Genomic DNA, 12,042 nt, shown 5'->3' on the forward strand with positions numbered 1-12,042 from the left:
ATCCTTACTCTGTATAGCTCTCTACTAATTTGCTATCTCATTGGATGCTTCGCCTTTTAGTCGAAACTGCGACTTTTCTTTCCGTTATTTTATTTTTCAAAAGCCGCGCTTCATTTAAAGGGTCCCTGAATCGGTTCAGACTACTTTTGTAGACGCGTAGGGTACAGCTACAGTAAGACATTGGCGTCACAATTCATGTGAAACGTGTCATATTAAGAGAGCTACGGATGATTAAGAGAGCTACGGATACCCTCCTCCCTAGCCATGCATTTCTTCCTCAACTCGTTCGCCGAGTGATCGAGACTAAGCTCCGCCTTCGATGACTCTACGTCATGTTGTGACGTGAAGTCGTCTACTTCTGGTTGCCTTGGAGCCAGCGGGCGCAGGCTCTCCAAACTCTACTCGCCAACCTCTCCGCTAGCCGCCTGACCGTTGTTCGCCAGCGAGAGCGATCAAGCAGCGTGCGTTGCGAGCATTCTGTCACAGCGCCGAGCGTGTCCGGTATTCCGGTAACCACAGGCGAGCTGAGTGCTTTGTCGGATAGGCAGACGCGTAAACTAAATCCCCTGCAATGAAGGAGCTTTGTAGACGTACGTGAGAGGCCTAATGGATGGATGGATGAATGGATAGATGAGGCTGAACCCTTTAAATCGGGCGGTTGCACATGCCACCTAGTCGTGACTATTGATATATTTTGTACTTTCTAGAGGGTGAAATTTCACCCTTGCCTTGATTTTAGCCGCCAATCAGATAACCTCCGTTTGGTTATTTCTACCCGCGTAAATTCTATTTTGCTTCCACTGTCCCTAAACCCCAATGCTTTGAAAAAATCAGCCCCGTTGCTTTGCACTGTAAAGTTAACCCCTTTACAGAAAAGTATGACGTGCTCAGCCGTTTCCTCTTCCTCCCCACACGCACCATACAACATGTTTATACCTTGATACTTCACTCGGTACATCTTAGTCCGCAATACTCCCGTTCTGGCTTCAAACAACAAAGAGCTTCCCCTAGAATTATCATAGATATTTTCTTTGGCAGTTCCTTACTTGAAAGTTCTGTACGTTCCCAGTGCTGATTTCATCTGCATCCCTGTTTTCCACAGACCCATCTCTGTTTTTTTAACTTTTTTTTCTTAACCGCTGTTTCTTGGTTTGCACCTCACCTGCAGTCCAAATATTTGATTGACAATTTTCTTGTCAGCTTCTTCCATTTTGTGTAAACATTCCTGATGTACAAATAACTGAAAATTCTCCTTGCCCACGGCTTTTCCTCCAGTTCTCTCGATCGCTCCTCAAATTCTATCTTGCTGCTAGCTTCCCTACCCACGAATGATGTCCATCCCATGTCACCCTGTACCCCCTGATTTGGTGTATTTCCGTGTTCTCCCAACGCAAGCTAACCTATCCCTCGCTGCTTAATTTCCAGCCTTGCTCGAACCTTTTATCTCATGCACAGTACCGCATTGCCGAAAGTCAAGCTACAGACCATCATCACTTTCCAAATCCCTCTCACCACTTCGTACCTATTATAATTCCACAGTGGCCTATTTTTCATCACAGCTGCATTCCTGCTACCTTTAGTCGTTACATATTTTTCATGTTCAGTTAGGTACCCAGCCCCATTGTTTATCCACACTCCAAGGTATTTGTACTTATCCACTACCTCCAGCGTAACTTCCTGTATCCTACGCTTGCTGCCCTGATTATCGTTAAAAATAATGACTGCCGATTTTTCTTTACTAAACTTCAAACCTAAGTTATCTTCCTCTTTAACACAGATGTCCATTAATCCCTGCAAGTGTTCCTTGTTGTCAGCCATAAGTACAATGTCATCCGCTGTACATCAGTCCTGGTAATGACTCTTTATTCCATTCTCCTTGCTTGAAAAAGGAAAGGTTGAAGCCAAGTCCACTCCTCTCAAATTTTTTCTCAAATCATTGTAAGTACAGCTTGAAAAACAAAGGCGACAAAGGGCACCCCTGCCTAAGCCTTTGCTTTATCTCTATAGGCTCAAATACCTTTTTTTTTCATTTTAAAGCACCTTGTTACTTTTATAGCTATCTTTTAAAAGATTACTTACTCCATCTTTCACATTTACAGTGCCCAGTATGTACCACAAATCCTTTTGGATTACACTGTCATAGGCTCTCTTGATATCCAGAAATGCGAGCCATAGGGGCCTGTGTTTCTTTTCTGCTATTTCAATACACTGCGTCAATGAGAACAGATTATCTTCTACCATCCTTTGTTTCCGGAACCCATTTTGTAGTTCCCCCAGCACCTCCTCGCCCTCCACCCATGCCTGCAGTATGTCCTTTATATTTTGCATCACCACCCTGTAAACCACTGAGGTCACTGTCCGGCAGTTGTTTATGTCACCTTTAAAAGTAGATCAAAATTTCGCAGCTTATAAATGGCTCACTTTAAGTGGCCTACTGGGCATACGGTCCAGTAATAAGCGGCCTATTTTATGCGGTTATTGTATATGTGGCCCACTATTCAGCGGCCTATCATATGCGGCTCTTTTATACGCGGCCCATCCATATGCGGCCTGTATTTATGGGGCCCACGTCTGTGCGGCCCACGCGTATGCGGCTTGTTGCCAATGGCCCTCTTCGTTGTCTTGTAAAGGCCGCCTAATAATGGGCCGCATACAGATAATTTCGTCAAGCGGGACTCTAGATCAAATGTGTCCGGCTTACTAAGCGGCTCAAAAATGTGCGGCCCTATTGACAAATTTTGGGGGGAAATGAAAAACATCTCTTTCGTTGCTTGACCTTTCTGAGGGACGTTACCGGAGTTTTCGCGGGTATTGTACACATTCCCATCATAGGTAACAACACTGCACACACAACCATCACATCATTTCAAGCACACACAACCATTGACAATGAGGATTCGAACCCAGGCCAACCACGTGACAAACGAACACTGCAACCAGTACACCACAACACTACGTCTGCATCATGGCTTCGCATACGCACTTCTCACAAAGTTTTTTTTTAGACCTTTTGTTTTAGTTTGATCACCATAATTATATATGTGTGATATATACGTGTGCTGAACCGTAAGCGAATATTCGCGGGCTACTGTCACAACCAATTCATGTATGGCCATAATGGCTCAAATTCTGCTGTAATTGTGCACATGAATGTATCTAAATCGTTGCTGTTTCGGCAGGAAGCAAATATGTGTCGCCAGCTGCTCGCACCCGTTGCTGATCTTATATATAAATATATAGAAAGGACCACGTTTTCAGCTGCCGCATTCGTGGGGGATTTATAAGAAAAGCAGTCACAAGTAGGTAAGGTTTAGATTTTTGAGTACACCGACAGGCAACTAAAGCGCCACGCCCTTGGGAGTCCTTTTATATTCCTTTGGCGTGCTTTCATGCGGCGGTTTGCTCCCCTGGTGCGCAACACGCGTGGAGGTGAACGACATCTTCCCGAGTGCATTTCAAAGTACCGGATTTGCATACCTACCACTCGCGCGCTGATAAGCAACCAGCCAGCAACGAACTGTCTTAGACAATGTTTGGCAAAATGCACGTAGATCCCGGTGATCGGTAAAGATGGCAAATCCTAGCACTTCCACTCTGCGAACTTCTTACGTCTTCCGCAGACTCGCGAACATCACGTCGATTCAGGTACTCTGGCAGAATTCCAATGTTTTTAATCCGCCCTTGCTGTGCCCTGTTGCGCTGAATGTCTTCCAATGCCTTTCCTCTCAAGGAATATCATGCAAACAATACAATGTACCGCATATCGTTTCATTGCTTGCAACGTATATACTTACGCTCCACTCAGCTTACGCGTTTGACGCATTGAACGTGCGTGTAATATAGCTGAGCGCTGCCATGGTGCAGAGTTTATAAAGAACCTAGTTCGCAACCGACTCGTGAATTTGATTCGTGAAAAACGCCGCGAAATATTAACCGACTTTATTCCTTCGATATCATTCGCCCCGCAGAGTGGCCAGACAGCGCGAACGGGGAGACACGCCAGCTTTCACTCAGGCGGGTGTTCACCCCAAGAGGTAGAAGACATTATTGAGGCGAAAAAACAGGGAGCCTTCGCGGAAAGAGTACTTCCCGGGGCTCCAGGCTGGCGCAAAGACGAGCGAGGCCGCGGAGTCCCCAGCTGGGGACCGAGAAAGGCGGGTCGAAGTTCGTTATTGTGTCGGACTGGTTCGCTACGACCGTTGTTGATAGGTGCAAGTGAAGTTCTCCTTGGTTCTGACAAATGACGAAATGTGACCGGTGTGGAAAGGGCGCATATGAATTCGCTCACCTCACCCGGCCGAGAACATTTTCGGCTTAGCGACACTTAGTGACCATAGAAAGGAAGGAAGTAGCAAAAGCTCAAATAGAATAAACTAGAATTGTGATCCACATACATAAGGGTCCGTAACAAAATGTGAGCTTTGATTTGGGGCCCTGTTGGAAACCACACTTTTCGTTTGTTCCTCCAGAATCAGAGAGATTGTACAGCTGTGACTAATACATGTACGTTATTTTGTTCTACACCTCTCCATGTTTAGTCGCTAGACAGAGGAGTCTGCCTGATATCATGAGGTTATTTGGCTTACAAGTTTTCACAATAAATTTCACAAGTTTTAACAAAAATCTTACGCAAGCTGCAGTAAAGCTGGATGTGAGATTACAACAGTTCTTTGTACATCGACGAGAGGGCTAAGACAAATTAGCGAACCTAAAATAAGGAAGGAACAAATCAATTTGTTGATCTTAGTCAATACACCGATTTATTATATGCTCATTCATCTTTGTTTGGCCAGATCAGTGTTCTTTTACACTTTCAAAGGATCACCAGGCTTAAACGGATAAAATCATGGCCTTTCCTAAAAATGCTCAATCACCAGACAGAACATGCAGATCACCAGACAGATCACCAGACAGAACATGTCAACACAGGAGGAATGAATAGAAGAAAAGATGGAAGTGTCTTTATACTTATGGTGTAATTAAATGCAAAAAAATCAGTACAAAGCATGCTTCTTTTTTTCACACTTAGAATACATGTTCATGAAGGTTGAACTTAACAATGTGTCGCAGCAGACACCACTTAGATTCCAATACCTATAGCTTTATACTGTGTGTACCAGCTAACGTTAGCCAAGCTGTTTACTGAAAGTAAAACATTTAATAACATGGTGCAAGATACAATTATAAGACCTAAGGTGTGTGGTCGTCAGAGGTCTGACAATCGAACACGAAAGATACTAAAATTACATTTTGCATCTTAGTTTTAAATAATTTTTAATGGCTTGGCTAATGTTTGTTTGGACACCCTTTATATGCGTCCACTGGTGAAGTACCGGCTGCATTGCAGCGTCCTTAGCATTACAGTATTGCAGGTTATTTGTGCTCTTTTGGGGAAAGAACCCTTGCCAGTTCCAACACTATGCCTAATACCTTTAAAATAATGTTCATTTCTGAGAAGGCTGTGCCCAGGTACCTTTATATGTCTTCTGCATCAACTGACTTCTTAGCAGCTTGCAATTAATGGCACTAGCCGTTCTATACATGTCTTATTCGTAGATATTTACTTGGGTTTGCTTGTCATTAAATAGTGCTCCTGTACAAAAATACATAGTCTCCATTGCCTTCTTTGGTTTATAGCTCATTGCTCCATGGTAATATTAAAGTGAAGCCTTTTTGCTTACCCTCCTGGATAGGCATGGCTGCTGGCTGCTGCTTGGTCAGGCATTATCTCGACTCGCACAGTCATCATGATCAGTCTCGGTATATAGTATTTATGAATATGCCTAAAGAAGTTATATATGCGTCGAACGCAAGTACCAGGGAACGGAGTTGTTTAAACGTATGCCCAGTATTGGATAACAATAGAGTGCCAGGTCTAAAGCATCTTGTTGACCTAGTTGGTACACATTCATTTTCGTGAAAATGGCATCAAACAGGACAGCACATAGTCAAGACGGGACAGGTGCCACTAACAACTTCTTAATTTGTGAAGTCAGTGCAAGACTTGTGGTATACAACCTCTTCCTCCCCCTTGTGCAAGTGCAAGCTCTAGACATTCATCACATAAAAGCATTCCCTGAGATGCTGAATATCACACACATTCAATAATATAGATGCGTCACACGTTTGTCACCTTTTTGCCATAATTTATAAAAAAGCATTTCTACTGCGTCATGTGCAAGAGTGTCTCTGCTTTTTTCCAGAATTAGCATCCCATCTGTGACATGTAGCTCCTGCAACACATGAAGGGTATTCTTATACTACGTCTATGCAATAATAAACATATTGTTATCACATCATTTTTCTGTCACCATCTTAGTCTGAACCTCCCTCACGTAGATGTGAAGGCACATACAGGCCCCGACTACACCATTGACACCGTGCCGACTTGCTATCTTTTTTTCAGATTGTAGGACACGTTAATTATGCACATGATGGACCACGTCCTCTTGTTGTTTCTTTGATCTTCTTCTGCTATCTGTTTTGTGCCCTTGACTTGACTAATAGTAGAAGACTGACACTTTGCTGTTTCATTTTCTACCTCTATTAGTCGTCTCGTTTTGCGCCATTTCTTCGAATACCCATGCCATTATTTAGTGCAAGTTCATTGAAGTGACTAATTAGCATAGGATCATGTTATGGTGCTTGCCACAGATTCAGCAATATAATGAGATACAGGACTTGTAATCACTGGAATGCAATGTGCAAATATGTACCTTTGTGTTAAGTTCTCTGAAAGAGAAGGAATTAGGAGAGAACATGTAACTAGGCACATTGAAAAAACTAGGACACTGCACTTACGAGAAACTGCACTTCCATTGGCATAGTCTCTGTAAAATACATGCCAAATAAGTACTTGGATGTACCCATATGCTTTCATGATCATGCCCTCAGTATCTGTCTAGTTCCTGAATGCACCACTTTGGATAGCCATTTAATTTTTCCCAATAACACTGCCTTAAAAACATTCGCAAGAACACTCAATCCTCGAAATCATTCCGATTCATCTTCATCACAAGGAGACACGTCTGTTATCAGCATTAATCTCATTCATAACTAAGCGTCAAGGCTTTGTAGTTTTTCTTTTGCAAGGAGTTATATTTTCAGCTTTTGTTGTTAAGCTTTGCTACTCAAGAAAAAGTCATTCAATGTGCTGGTACTTTAAGTTAAACCCACATACGTGGTCCAGTAAACAAATTCACCAACTCATCTAAACTATATATCAGATACCTTCACTGCTCAATGCCACGATGGTCAACATCAAGGCATTCTATTTAAGTAAATGTGCACCTAATGCACCCCTCAGAGCTTCTCTACAATAGTTATTCTGGAGTGACTTTCAGAGCTTCTGTTTTATGAGTTCTACTGAATGTCATGAACTCCTTTCAAAACTTCCTTGATCTTAAGGTAAAGGGAGAAGTGATTGGCATTATAGTTTAGTGAGAACAGACACTGATCTGACATTTTTCAATAGTCAGAAACTTCTGTATAAGCAGTGTCATGTGGAGTAGTGCATCATTGTAATGCATTTCCCATTTGGACATAGCTTATACATACCAAAGTCTTTGGTTCAAGTTCTTAGTTTCCCTATTAATGATCACTAATGTGCTATGAATTTCAGTCTCACGAACCTGCATGCACAATTTCATGAATTTGGCAATGTTTTTAACTATTCGGCTTATTACTACTCATACCACCTCCTGATAAGTCAGCTGCTTACTTCCCTAAGCAAACAATTTCATCCATTTGCATAGAGCTACTTGCATGGATTAGTATAATGGAAGAAAGCCAACATTAAACTAATCCATGAGAAGGGAGATGTTAAAGAACTGAACAAATATAGACCCATTAGCTTGCTTTCAGTACTGTATAAAATATTCACCAAGGTAATTTCCAATAAAATCGGGGCAACACTTGACTTCAGCCAACCAAGAGAACACGCTGGCTTCAGGAAGGGATATTCTACGATGGATCATATCCATGTCATCAATCAGGTAATCGAGAAATCTGCGGAGAACAATCAACCTCTCTATATGGCTTTTATAGATTATGAAAAGGCATTTGATTCAGCAGAGATACCAGCAGTCATAGAGGCATTGCATAATCAAGAAGCACAGGAGGAATACGTCAACATCTTGGCAAATATAAACAAGGATTCCACAGCTACCTTGGTTCTCCACAAGAAAAGTAAAAAGTTACCTATCATGAAAGGGGTCAGGCAAGGAGACACCGTCTATCCACTGCTATTCATTACATGCTTAGAAGTATTCAAGCTCTTAGACTGGGAAGTCTTGGGAGTGAGGATCAACGACAAATATCTCAGCAACCTTCGGTTTGCTGATGACATTGTCCTATTCACTACCAATAGGGATCAATTACAACAAATAAATGAGGTCATTAACCGAGAAAGTGTAAGAGTGGGCTTGAAGAATAATGTGCAGAAGACAAATATAACGTTCAATAGCCTGGCAAGGGAACAACAATTCAGGATCTCCAGTCAGCCTCTACAGTGTGTAAAGGAGGAAGGTTAGCTGAGTCAATTACTAACAGGGGACCCTGATCATGAGTAAGAAATTTACAGAAGAATAAAATTGGGTTGGAGTGCATATGGCAGGCATTGCCAAATCCTCACTGGGAGCTTACCAATGTCGTTGAACAGAAAAGTGTACAATCATTGCATTTTACCGCCGCTAACATATGGGGCAGAAACTTGGAGTTTACCAAAGAATCTCGAGAGCAAGTTAAGGACCGCACAAAGAGCAATGAAACAATAAATGTTAGGCCTAAAGTTAAGAGACAGGAAGAGAGCAGTGTGGATCAGAGAGCAAACGGTGATAGCCGCTATTCTAGTTGATATTAGGAGGGGAAAATGGAGCTGGGCAGGCCACGTAATGCGTAGGATGGATAACCGGTGGACCATTAGAGTCGCAGAATGGACACCAAGAGAAGGGAAGCAAAGTCGAGGACGGCAGAAAACTAGGGGGGTGATTTTGCACGCGCAAGTTGGAATCACCTAGTGCAAGACAGGGGTAATTGGAGATAACAGGGAGAGGCCTTCATCTTGCAGTGGACATAAATGTAAGCTGATGATGATGATGATGAAGTGAGTCCTATAACAAAGTTAAAAAACAAAAACAATTCAGCAAGTATTACAAAAACCCAAAAACAGATTGCTGCTTTGCTATGCCTTGGGAATTTGAAGCCTTCTCAGGCGACTAGAATGAATCAACAATGAACTAGCCTGTGCTTCAATAGGCGTACACATTGAGGAGACCACTTTTCCTGTGGAGTGTGTGACAAATTTGCATGAAGATGCATCAGCTAAACATAAAGGACAGGAGCTAGCTTTATGTCAACTTTAATCGTAACATTTTGATTAAGCACAGCGTGACAATTACAACAACATGGAACTGACTAGAGGAGCAACGACAGTAAAGTGAGCAAGTTGGGTTTTATTGATGTGAAAAATTTTGCACTAAAAAGACAAGAACGAAGCACTCGCGATGTTTTTGTACCTTTGTCTTTGTCTGTTTTGTTGCTAAATTACAAGAGAAGAATACACAGTGAAATAAATTGTTAGTTTTATATCACAGTCTACATGGCTCGCTTACTATATTTATCACTAACAGGTGACTAGTTTAGGTTCCTAATCAGTTACCTTGTCTTTCAGCGAAGGTATATTGAAGTAGCACGATGGGATGAGGGGAGAAAATATAATAAAAAAGAATTAACAGGACTCGGTGTTTTACAATATCTACCTCAACAGGACAGTTTCAGTAGGCCTAGAATTTGAGAAAGCCCCTTTTCTTGGCGAAGTGGCTAACAATATTGCGCAATATTTTCACAAATGTGCATCAACTGAGCATAAAAACAAGTGCTAGAAAATATTGCCGTAATAATTAAATTGTTCGCAAGCACTGCGTCATAAATGAAACAAAGTGCATTACTGAAATTCTATGTCATTCAAAAAATGCAAAATGAGCGAAAAATAAAAGGAAATGTTGCATTGATATATCCCAGGTTACATTGCTTCAGTACCTTCTCAAGTATGCTGTACTGAAAGAACATTGAAAAAAATTGCATGAACATGAACAGAACTTGAAAATCCTGAGAAGCTTATGCTAGCCCAGCCATGAGAAAATTCGCATATTAAAAAGATAAAAACATATGGAACAAAGCTGCATGAAGAACTTATAGAATGCTCTTCAGTTTGTCGAGGATCTTTAGCAGCTTACCATTATCCCAGCAACGAGGAAAGCTTTCTTCATTGCACAACACACTTTGTACAAGTCCCAAAGTTTGAGCAAAGGCAAATAGGTGAGTGATATTGTTTACATAGGACACTGTGAAGCAACGCAAAAGGCTCTTCTCGAGCATGCAATCATCCTTCAAGAAGACTAATTCATATTCAGCACAAAAAAAATGGCCTTTGTCGATGTGCTCTAAACAATCATTGGTCCTGGTGACTCATGGACATCTGCAAAATTCGGGGGAAAAGAAAAAAGAAAGAAAGACGGCACCTCATTTTATGGATGAAAATGCGCGCCGCTACCTTGGATTTTGGTTATATGTAGAGTAGGAACCTTAAAAATGTCATCGTTGTCTATTTGTTGTTCTGGGTCTTGTTCACGCCTCACTCCTGTCACAGCGCGTGCATTTCTCAAGCAACACTACAAAAAGACGGGTCTTTGAGCATTAAAGCAGTAGTTGCAATCCAGTGCCTGTATGTTCATTTTCATGTGCGTGCACTTGTGCGTTTTAAGTGTGCTGCTTCATAAGTACCATATCTCTGTTCTTTCCCCAACACCCTTTCCCAGTATGGGGTAGCAGACTAGAAGCCCTTCACTCAGGCCGACCTCTCCGCCTTTCTGCCAATAAAGTTTCTCATGAAGGACTGTTAGGAGCTTTCACTGCCGTTATTAAAACGCAAGTCACATGCACAATTGTTCCCACAATTCCTTCAGAGGACTTCATCCTATAAACATGAGAGGTTAAAGGGCTAACAAATCAGACACAAGGTAAAGTTCTTTTTTTCTGAAAACTGGAAGTGAACAGAAAATGGTGCTCCCCCTTTTTAGCACTAGGTGACTTACTGAAGCTATGAGTGAAGATTTGGCATGATGGCCACGCAGGTAGTTATCAATGTCGCGATAATCCATCTGGTGGTTACACATTTCACTTATAATTTCCCTGACTTTGCAGAGGCTATCCATGATTCATCAGTTGTCCTCTTGAATCTCAGCTGAGCCTCCACAGTAAGCTGAAAAAGGCAGTTCAGCATTAGGGTCTACAAAGCTAGACACATGACTTTATTAATATAATTAGCAGTGTCTGGGCACTTTGAACACTTTTCGGTATGTTGTCGTTATCTAACCTCTTTATTGCTGACTTGGGCCACTGAATAGACAATTTCGGAATAGACAACTTTGCAAACTACATATGCCCAACTGTGCATATTTTACTGGGTATGTGCAAGAATAGACTCCAGCACCACTGCATAGGTGCCACAGAGCACATGACACTTGTTATGTGCCTGGATAGACAACTTTAGCCATTTACATGTCCAACTGGGCACGGGACACTAGGTATGTAAACATTCTTGGCCAATCCTCCAAAATGGGTATGTGCGACTAATAGAGTAGCAGAACAAGAGGCAAGAAGTGAAGAAAATGTCAGCAACACAAAATTGAAAAAGCTGGCTACAGTGAACAGAAGGGGACGAGAGTGTACATTCAGTGAGGAGCGTTGATCTACAGATAAGTGAGGATGTTGGTAATAGAAAATCAAATCAAAGGAGTAGGCTACACAGAAGCAAATAATGTGTCAATACAATGTGTCGCTACATTGTTTAAATGATGATTGCATTGACAACATTTATTGTGAAATGGATTGTCGGAATTTATATACTCACAATATCCTCGTTGACGAAGTGCATAGTAGGCTAAGTGGAGAGTGAATTTTACACTGACTCAGTGTACTGTGGCAAAGAACTGCCACTCTTCAAGTTCAAATTCATTTATTTACCACATACATGGAGTTTCA

This window comes from Dermacentor silvarum, chromosome 4 (assembly GCF_013339745.2).
Source record: "Dermacentor silvarum isolate Dsil-2018 chromosome 4, BIME_Dsil_1.4, whole genome shotgun sequence".
Classification (NCBI taxonomy): Eukaryota; Metazoa; Arthropoda; class Arachnida; order Ixodida; family Ixodidae; genus Dermacentor; species Dermacentor silvarum.